We start from the raw sequence: 9,902 nt of genomic DNA, 5'->3' as shown, positions 1-9,902 counted from the left end.
GACGATTACGCCGATTTTGCCAGACGTTTTCGAGCCTGCAACACTCAGTGAGGATAGGAGTGTGCATGACTCGGCTATCAGACGCCTTTGTTCCCACCACATGTGCCCTCCCTCATCAATGGTGCAGTTACCATTTACAGATCTCCGTGCAGTGCGGGACCAATATCGATTTCTGCAAATGATTCGTTCGACAACCTACCACTGCCAGGACAACGATTTGCCACACCTCAATCCATGCAATACCAGGTGGATTCCTGCCACATGGCCGGAACTGCTTTTTTCACAGGTCAACCTCCTCAGCATCAGACCACGCCTGCGCCTGCCTCGGTTCAGCACCAGCACATGCCTTCCTGCTTCGATACATTGGCCTGCAACAGGAACAATAGCTTGTTATCTGTGCCTGACCTCCATCTTCTTTCTACTGCTATGCCTCAGTATTTGTGCCATGACATTCACCTTATCCGCACACTGTTTTCAGTGGAGTGACTATGAACAGTGAACATTCACACATTTCGTCCGACGTTCGGGATCATTTCCCACCTCTGCAGCCTCCCTGCAACACAGGTGGCTCTGGCTCGGATCATACATCGAGCTTTCCATGGACTGGCATAAGTTTTCAAACTTTGAACTTTTTCTCACCTGTCGCCCCCACACCGGATCCAGTCGAGCTTCCGCTACCGTTCTTGACACATCTCGGTGCCTCACCTGTGTCGATTTTCCGTGACATGTCAATCCAGACACACATGCAATGTGTTGAAGTTCTGCAACCACAATCGACACATTACGGTGTCTCACCCACATTGGCCTTCCGCGTCGAGACAGATCGCACTCAACCACAACACGTCACCTTCACACTACCACCCAACCAGCCACCATCGCCACATACGCTAGAGACCCACTCTCCTGGAATACTGCAGCAACAGCAGCTTGTTTCAGGCAGTGTCCTGACGAATTCAACTCAACCTGTTCTTCTGAACATTCTACAACACTTACCAATGCTGCCGCCGTTCAATCCCGAAAGTTCAACAACCTGGTTCAAAATTGTGGACGAAGTGTACGACCATTTCAAACTCGACGAATCAACCAGATTTCTGTGCCTTATTACCCACCTGCACGACCAGGAGGACTTGATCGCTGACCTGGTTGACGCCCCGGACTCAGCTACCCGGTACACTCTAGCCAAAACGACAGTTCAATGTCGGTAGCGTTCTCGCTTCCCACGCCCGGGTTCCCGGGTTCGATTCCCGGCGGGGTCAGGGATTTTCTCTGCCTCGTGATGGCTGGGTGTTGTGTGCTGTCCTTAGGTTAGTTAGGTTTAAGTAGTTCTAAGTTCTAGGGGACTTATGACCACAGCAGTTGAGTCCCATAGTGCTCAGAGCCATTTGAACCATTTGACAGTTCAATGTCGGCTTGCGCACTCAACTGAGACAGCAATATGGCAAATGCTCCACATCGAGCAACTAGGCAACGACAAACCTTCCCAACTCTGGAGACGGCTACGGGCCCTGGTCAGCGACAATCTACTCTCTGACAGCTCTCCTCACCATCTCGTCAGATAAACTACCTCCTCACATCCGCTTTGCTCTGGCTCAGAGGTCTCCCAAAACTTTCGAGCAATGAATGACAATTGCTGACAAACTACATGATGCATCACTGCTCTATTTCGCCAGCCACTGCCTACCTGGCAAGTCACGGGATCTCCGTCCCGTGACTGGACGCGGCCGGGGCCATACTGTACCGACTGTTCCGCTCACTCCGGGAAGCAGTAAACAAGCAGCTGGGACGTCACCAGCTCTGCCCACGGTCACTCCCCCTCCTGCAACTGAACCTGCTGTGGCCACCAAACCTCGGCCACAGCTTCTGACAACGAACTTTCTGTAGGAAATGCAACCACACTACCCATACTGTTACTTCCACACACAGTTTGGTGAGGCAGCACGGAACTGCAGACCACCCTGCTGCTTCCCAAAGGCCAATCGCAGGTAGGTCTGGGTGCCGCCTCCTGCGCACAACATGACAGGCACCTCCCAGTGCTCCATTCTGTCTGGGAACAATCAGATGATTACGGACGACTTTAGATTAAGGACATTTTGTCAGGACACTTTTTCCTAGTGGACACGGGCGCCAATGTTTCACTGCTGCCTACGTCCTTTGTGTCGCTGAACATTTGCCATCATCATACTTCACTGCAGGCCATGACTTCAACTAAACTACAATGCTTGGGTTCAGCCTCCCACGTTGTCTCACTCTCCGCAAACTGCAAACTCAAGTGGACTTTTTTAGTGTGCAACATTGAGGAACCTATACTAGGCATTGACTTCTTGCGACAACACAAACTTTCATCGGACCTAGTGCGAAACACCGTGTTTCATCACCCGTCCAAAACTCACTTCCCCTGTGCTCCATCGAGCAAACCCCCCCGTGACACGTCGGTCCGGGTTCATCTCATTTGTACATGCTCATCTCTGTCGACGACGCTACAAGAAACAACGCACAAGTGCCTTGTCGAGTTTGAAAACATTGCTCGTCTACACAAGGAAAACTTCAAGCTCTCCCTCCGGCTCCATGAAACTCAGCTCCAGCTCTCCAACGCAGCATAGGAATTGCAGACACTGCAGCAAGGACAAAGCAAGGTCAGTAAGTGGGCCAAATCTGCTTGTAGTCCCAGCAATCCAGCCTCCGTGTGCTTATCTCCTGCTATCCCTCGCAACTGTGCTATCAAGTCTACCTTAACATGTACTGACTGTTCAACAGGGCAAACACCCCCCTAACACAGCAGCATATGACACTCGGCCTCACATGAGTGTGCATGCACGACGAGCATCACATGTTCCCAAACTGACAGCTCCTACCCCTCCCTTCGAGGACAGCACCTCAAACCATGCAACTTCTGCTCCTGCGCACCAGCATGCGACCGCCACTGACAACACAAACAGTGTACTCGCGCCAAGCGACTCGCCCACAACCATGCTGCCACAGGCCGCACCCTCAGACAATGGACCCACTAACGCTTCATGAGCTTTACCGAGCTCACCCGACCACAGTGCTATTGCTTCGGGCCTGCAGCCATCTTATCACATTGACTCCTGCGACATTTTGCCGCCTCAGCTCCCGTCGGATCCACCGAGTGGCTCCGAACACCACGACCACGCCTCACCTGCCCTGCCAGCCACACATTATAAACAAACTGCCTCCCGTGCCGCCAGCAACATTTCCGTCTTCACCAACAGCACAGTTCACAAGCTTTGTCTCATGCCAGGCCCCCCGATCTCCAGTAAACCACGTCGACTTTGTCCCGAGTGCCTCTCCGACCTTAAAAAGCAGATTTCTGAACTTCTAAGCTCTGGCGTCATTGAACCTTCTGCCAGTAGCTGGTCTACACCAATTCATATAACACCCAAGAAAGACGGGTCCTGGCGCATGTGTGGAGACTACCGTCGACTAAACACACGAACAATTGTGGACACCTACCCCATACTCAACATTGTGGACTTCACCAGTTCCCTCGCAGGTGTGACCATGTTCTCTGTCATTGATTGCAAACGGGCCTACCACCAGATCCCCATGACACCTGAAGACATCAAGAAGACAGCAATCACCACCCCAATTGGGTTATTTCAGTTTCGAATCATGCCCTTTGGTCTGAAAAACGCAACCCAGACCTAGCAACGCTTCATCAATGAAGTGCTATTCGACCTAAAATTCTGCTTTGCGTACCTTGATGACATTCTTGTGTTCAGCTCCTCCATCGAGGACACATTCGACATGTGCAAAATGTTATGAACACTCTCGCAGCAGCAGGCATCGAGACCAACCAGGACAAATTGCAGCTACATCAACTCGCTGTCACTTTTCTTGGTTTTTGGGTCCCTGCGGACGGCATTTCACCACCTCCTGAGAAAATACAAACAATACTAAACCTACCCCGACCTGCGTCATTCAAAAAGCTCCAGCGTTTTCTGGGGATGGTTAATTATTATCGCCGACATCTACCTCGAGCTGCGCAGATTCAGGCTCCACTGACGAACACCTTGGCAGTCACCAACACTTCTGGATCTTGGCCCTTTCCATGGACCCCTGCTATGACTGATTCTTTCACTGGCCTCAAAAGTCTTCTTGCCGAGGCCTGCACCATTGCGCAACCTCATCCCAATGCGCAGCTTTTCATCACCACAGACGCGCGCGATATTGCCATCGGCACTGCCCTTAGCCAGACATTCGATGGCCAGACTTTGCCTCTGCAGTTCTTCTCGTGCAATCTCACCAACGCACAACGGAAATATTCTGTGTTTGACAGGGAGTTGCTCGCGGTCTACGGAGCGATCAAGCATTTTAAGACTGACGTTGAGGGACATTCTTTCTATGTTTTAACAGACCAAAAACCCCTGGCTGCCGCCATTACAAACCCGCCAGCAGACCCGCCTCCTCGCTGCTTCAGATACGTGGACTTCATATCTCAGTTCACCACCGATGTCAGACACATAAAGGGTGCTGACAATATAATTGGTGATTTTCTTTCACGAGTCAACACCGTTCATTCGCTGTTATACCTCTCTGAACTGCCTAACCTCCAACCCACCAACGAGGACACACAAGACCTGATTTCAGACTCTACCTCTTCACTACACTTCGTCCACACCACCTTCCCTGGCATTTCTGGTGAGATCTGGTGCGATGACAGTAGGGGCACATTACGCCCCTCATCCAAACTATGCTCCGTCGAGCTGTCTTCAATGCATTGCATAATTTAGAATACCCTGGTGTTCGTGCGTCCCCCTGCCTCGTTGTGAAGCACTTTGTGTGGAGAAATGTCAACAAGGACTGCCAGCAATGGGCACGCTCCTGCATCGCGTGCCAACGCTGCAAAGTACACAAGCATACTTCATCCCCCCTCAGAGCCTTTTCGATCCCTCCTGGGCGTTTCCAGCATGTTCATATAGACGTTGTCGGCCCTCTCCCCCTTCTAACGGCTTTCGTTAGGTCCTCTCATCTATCAACCGAATAACTCGCTGGGTTGAGGCTGTCGCCCTCCCCAGTATTACATCAGAAACTGTTGCTCGAGCTTTCATTGAGTCATGGGTATCGCGTTTCGGATGTCCGGCTATCAACACAACTGACCAGGGGAGACAATTTGAGTCAGTCCTGTTCAACGAGGTTTGTAACATCTGCGGCATCTGGTTCATCCATACCACAGCATATCACCCGCAAAGTAACGGGCTAGTTGAGCGCTGGCACTGCACTTTGACGGTGGCTCTTCGATGCCACGACTCTCTGTGCACAGAGGCCCTTCCCCTGCTACTAATCGGCATTCGTGTGATCTGTAAGGAAGACCTCAAGGGCACAATAATTGAGTTTGTAAATGGCCAGAACATTGTTCTCCAATGAGAGTGCAAGGGAACAGTAGAACAACTATAGACAACATTTTTGTTCATTCCTCATTACTAGAAGGGCATTCTGTTAGCAAAAAGGTGAATAGCCTTTCAGATCATGATGCACAAATTTTAACTCTAAAAGATTTTTGTGCTCCAACACATGTTAAATATAGTTATCAACTGTTTAGGAAAGCTTATCCAGTTGCTGTAGAGACCTTTGTAAACCTTATCAAGGAACAAGAGTGGCAAGATGTTTATAGCGCTGATACAGTAGATGATAAGTATAATGCTTTTCTCAAGACTTTTCTTGTGCTCTTTGAACGTTAGAACGTTCAAAACAGGGTGCTAGCACAAACAGGCAGCCTGGGTGGCTGACTAGAGGGATAAGAATATCTTGTAGAACAAAGTGGCAATTATATCAAAATGTTGGAAACAGGCAAAATCTAAATGCAGCAGCCCATTACAAACAGTATTGTAAGGTGCTTAAAAATGTTATTAGGAAGGCAAAAAGTATGTGGTATTCAGATAGAATAGCTAAGTCTCAGGATAAAACTAAAACCATATGGTCAGTCGTAAAGGAAGTGGCTGGTCTGCAGAGACAGGTTGAGGATATAGAATTAGTGTGTAGTGGGAATGTCCGTGTTACTGACAAGTCACATATATGTACAGTACTTAATAATCACTTTCTGAATATAGCAGGTGAACTAAATAGAAACCTAGTCCCAACAGGGAATCATATAGCGCTCTTAGAAAAAAGTGTTCCGAGACTGTTACCTGAAATGCTGCTCCATGATACTGACAAGAGGGAGATTGAGTCAATAATCAAATCACTAAAGACCAAGAACTCTCATGGATATGACGGGGTATCTAGCAGAATACTGAAGTATTTTTGTATGTATGTTAGCCCAGTACTTAGCTATATCTGTAACCTTCCTTTAGGAGTGGTCGGTTTCCTGGCCGATTAAAGTACTCGGTAGTGAAGCCACTTTATAAAAAGGGAGACAGGGATAATGTTGACAATTTTAGACCTATTTCTATGCCATCGGTGTTTGGTAAAGTTATCAAGAAGGTTGTACAGGCTGTTACAAAAAGGTATGGCCAAACTTTCAGGAAACATTCCTCACACACAAAGAAAGAAATTATGTTATGTGGACATGTGTCCAGAAACGCTTATTTTCCATGTTAGAGCTCATTTTATTACTTCTCTTCAAATCACATTAATCATGGAATGGAACACACACAGCAACAGAACGTACCAGCATGACTTCAAACACTTTGTTACAGGAAATGTTCAAAATGTCCTCCGTTGGCGAGGGTACATGCATCCACCCTCTGTCGCATGGAATTCCTGATGCGCTGATGCAGCCCTGGAGAATGGCGTATTATATCACAGCCATCCACAATACGAGCACAAAGAGTCTCTACATTTGATACCGGGGTTGCGTAGACAAGAACTTTCAAATGCCCCCATAAATGAAAGTCAAGAGGGTTGAGGTCAGGAGAGTGTGGAGGCCACGGAATTGGTCCACCTCTACCGATCCATCAGTCACCGAATCTGTTGTTGAGAAGCGTACGAACACTTCGACTGAAATGTGCAGGAGCTCCATTGTGCATGAACCACATGTTGTGTCATACTTGTAAAGGCACATGTTCTAGCAGCACAGGTAGAGTACCCCATATGAAATCATGATAACGTGCTCCATTGAGCGTAGGTCGAAGAACATGGGGCCCAGTCAAGACATCACCAACATTGCCTGCCCAAACGTTCACAGAAAATCTGTGTTGATGACGTGATTGCACAATTGTGTGCGGATTCTCATCAGTCCACACATGTTGATTGCGAAAATTTACAATTTCATCACGTGGGAATGACGAAACTAAAATGAGCTCTAACATGGAAATTAAGCGTTTCTGGACACATGTCCACATAACATCTTTTCTTTATTTGTGTGTGAGGAATGTTTCCTGAAAGTTTGGCCATACCTTTTTGTAACACCCTGTATATACAAGGTTACTGGAGCATTTAAATTCACATAATTTGCTGTCAAATGTACAGTTTGGTTTTAGAAATGGTTTAACAACTGAAAATGCTATATTCTCTTTTCTCTGTGAGGTTTTGGACGGATTAAATAAAAGGTTGCGAACGCTAGGTGTTTCCTTTGATTTAACAAAGGCTTTTGACTGTGTTGACCACAAAATATTACTGCATAAGTTGGACCATTATGGAGTAAGGGGAGTAGCTTACAATTGGCTCGCCTCTTACTTTAAGAACAGAAAGCAGAAGGTAATTCTCCACAATATTGAGAGTGGTAGTGATGCTCAGTCCCAATGGGGCACTGTTAAGTGGGGTGTTCCCCAAGGATCGGTGCTGGGGCCACTGTTGTATCTTATTTATATAAATGATATGCTTTCTAGTATTACAGGTGATTCAAAAATATTTCTGTTTGCTCATGACACCAGCTTGGTAGTGAAGGATCTTCAGTGTAATATTGAAACAGTATCAAATAATGTAGTTCATGAAATAAGTTCATGGCTTGTGGAAAATAATTTGATGCTAAATCCCAGTAAGACTCAGTTTTTACAGTTTCTAACTCACAATTCAACAAGAACCGATATTTTGATCAGACAGAATGGGCATATAATAAGCGAGACGGAACAGTTCAAGTTCCTAGGCGTTCGGATAGATAGTAAGCTGTTGTGGAAAGCCCATGTCCAGGATCTTGTTCAGAAACTAAATGCTGCTTTATTTACCATTAGAACAGTATCTGAAATAAGTGACAGTTCAACACGAAAAGTAGTCTACTTCGCATATTTTCATTCGCTTATGTCATATGGTATTATTTTTTGGGGTAATTCTTCTGATTTGAAAAGGGTATTTTTGGCTCAAAAATGAGCTGTTCGAGCTATATGTGGTGTAAGTTCGAGAACCTCTTGTCGACCCCTATTCAATAGTCTGGGAATTCTGACATTGCCCTCACAGTATATATTTTCTTTAATGTTGTTTGTTGTTAGCAATATTAGCTTATTCCAAAGAGTTAGCAGCTTTCACTCACTTAATACTAGGCAGAAATCAAATCTGCATGTGGAATGCACTTCCTTGACTCTTGTGCAGAAAGGAGTGCAGTATTCTGCTGCATCCATTTTCAATAAGCTACCACAAGAACTCAAAAATCTTAGCAGTAGCCCAAACTCTTTTAAGTATAAACTGAAGAGTTTCCTCATGGCTCACTTCTTCTATTCTGTCGAGGAGCTCCTGGAAGAGGTGAAAAATTAAGCAAATTCCAGTGTTACATTGTTGATTTTCTTTCTTTAAACTTACGACTTGTCGCCTGAATATGTTTTTTATATTTCATTTTATCCATTTCTACTATCGTGTTATAATTTCATGTATTGACTCGTTCCATGACCATGGAGACTTCTTAATTTAGTCCTACGGAACAATAAATAAATAAATAAACTTCCAGGTTCGGTGGCCGGTGGCCGGACCTTCCTTCACGACATCTACCCACACAGCTCCCCAGCTCCCCGATGATGCTGTTGAGCTGACCATGGTTCGGCTCCTGCGGACCACCCCTGCTGATGCCATAGTCACCCCCCCGCCCGGCCTCTCAAGAGTACTCCATACTGTGGAGGGGAGGGCTATGTGGCGCCACTGAGGTTGACACCTGTATCAATCTGAGTATCGTCTTTGAACTAAGCTAAACATTATCTTTGTGCAGTTCTGCCGTCCAGTTCTTTTTAAGCCTTGTTTGTGTAAACAGGTGAATAAATGAACTCCTGATAATAAGGTGTTGTTTGGTGTAACTGCCCCGAACATCCACCTCAATACCAATGCTACACTTATTAAATATGGTTAACATGAGGATGGCTGTGTGAGGAAAGCCTTGGTTGTCTGTAAACTTATTAACCAGAAGTTTGTGAAATCTTTTGCTTATGAGGGCATGCTGAAAAATAATCCCTCTTAATTTTTTATTCTGTGCTCAGTATAGGTTTAGGCACTACATTTTATTTGGTCAACTTCCCTGCTTCGCTGACTCAAGTTGCAGTCCTGTTTTTCTAGAGGGCCCCTTATTGCAGCATGTTACATGGTGGTGCATAACACCACTATGTCAGTGTGTGAGAAACAGCATGCTGCAATCAAATTTCTAACCACACCAAACATGAAGCAGCCTGTCCTTCAGTGTGATAATGACAGACCATACTCAAGCATTACTCATCTGCAATAATCTGATGCCTTGGGTTAACTGCCATCTATCTTGCTCCACACAGTCCTGACTTGACCCCATCCAATTTTCATCTGTTTCCAAAACTAAAAGAACACCTTCAAGGACTTCACTTTGATACAGATGATGCTGTTGAAGCAGACACAAGGTTGTAGCTCCATGAACAAAGTCAAACATCCTACAGTGACAGTGTCAATAATTGGTCTCTTGTTGGTGAAATGTGTTCACCACCATGGTGACTATGTTGAGAGATAAATACGTAGACATGAAGAATAAAGAAGTAGAATGTTAATGAAGTTTGTATGAT

The sequence above is a fragment of the Schistocerca americana genome, chromosome 7 (genome assembly GCF_021461395.2).
Source record: "Schistocerca americana isolate TAMUIC-IGC-003095 chromosome 7, iqSchAmer2.1, whole genome shotgun sequence".
In the NCBI taxonomy this organism is placed as follows: Eukaryota; Metazoa; Arthropoda; class Insecta; order Orthoptera; family Acrididae; genus Schistocerca; species Schistocerca americana.
Note: the sequence above shows the minus strand (reverse complement) of the source record.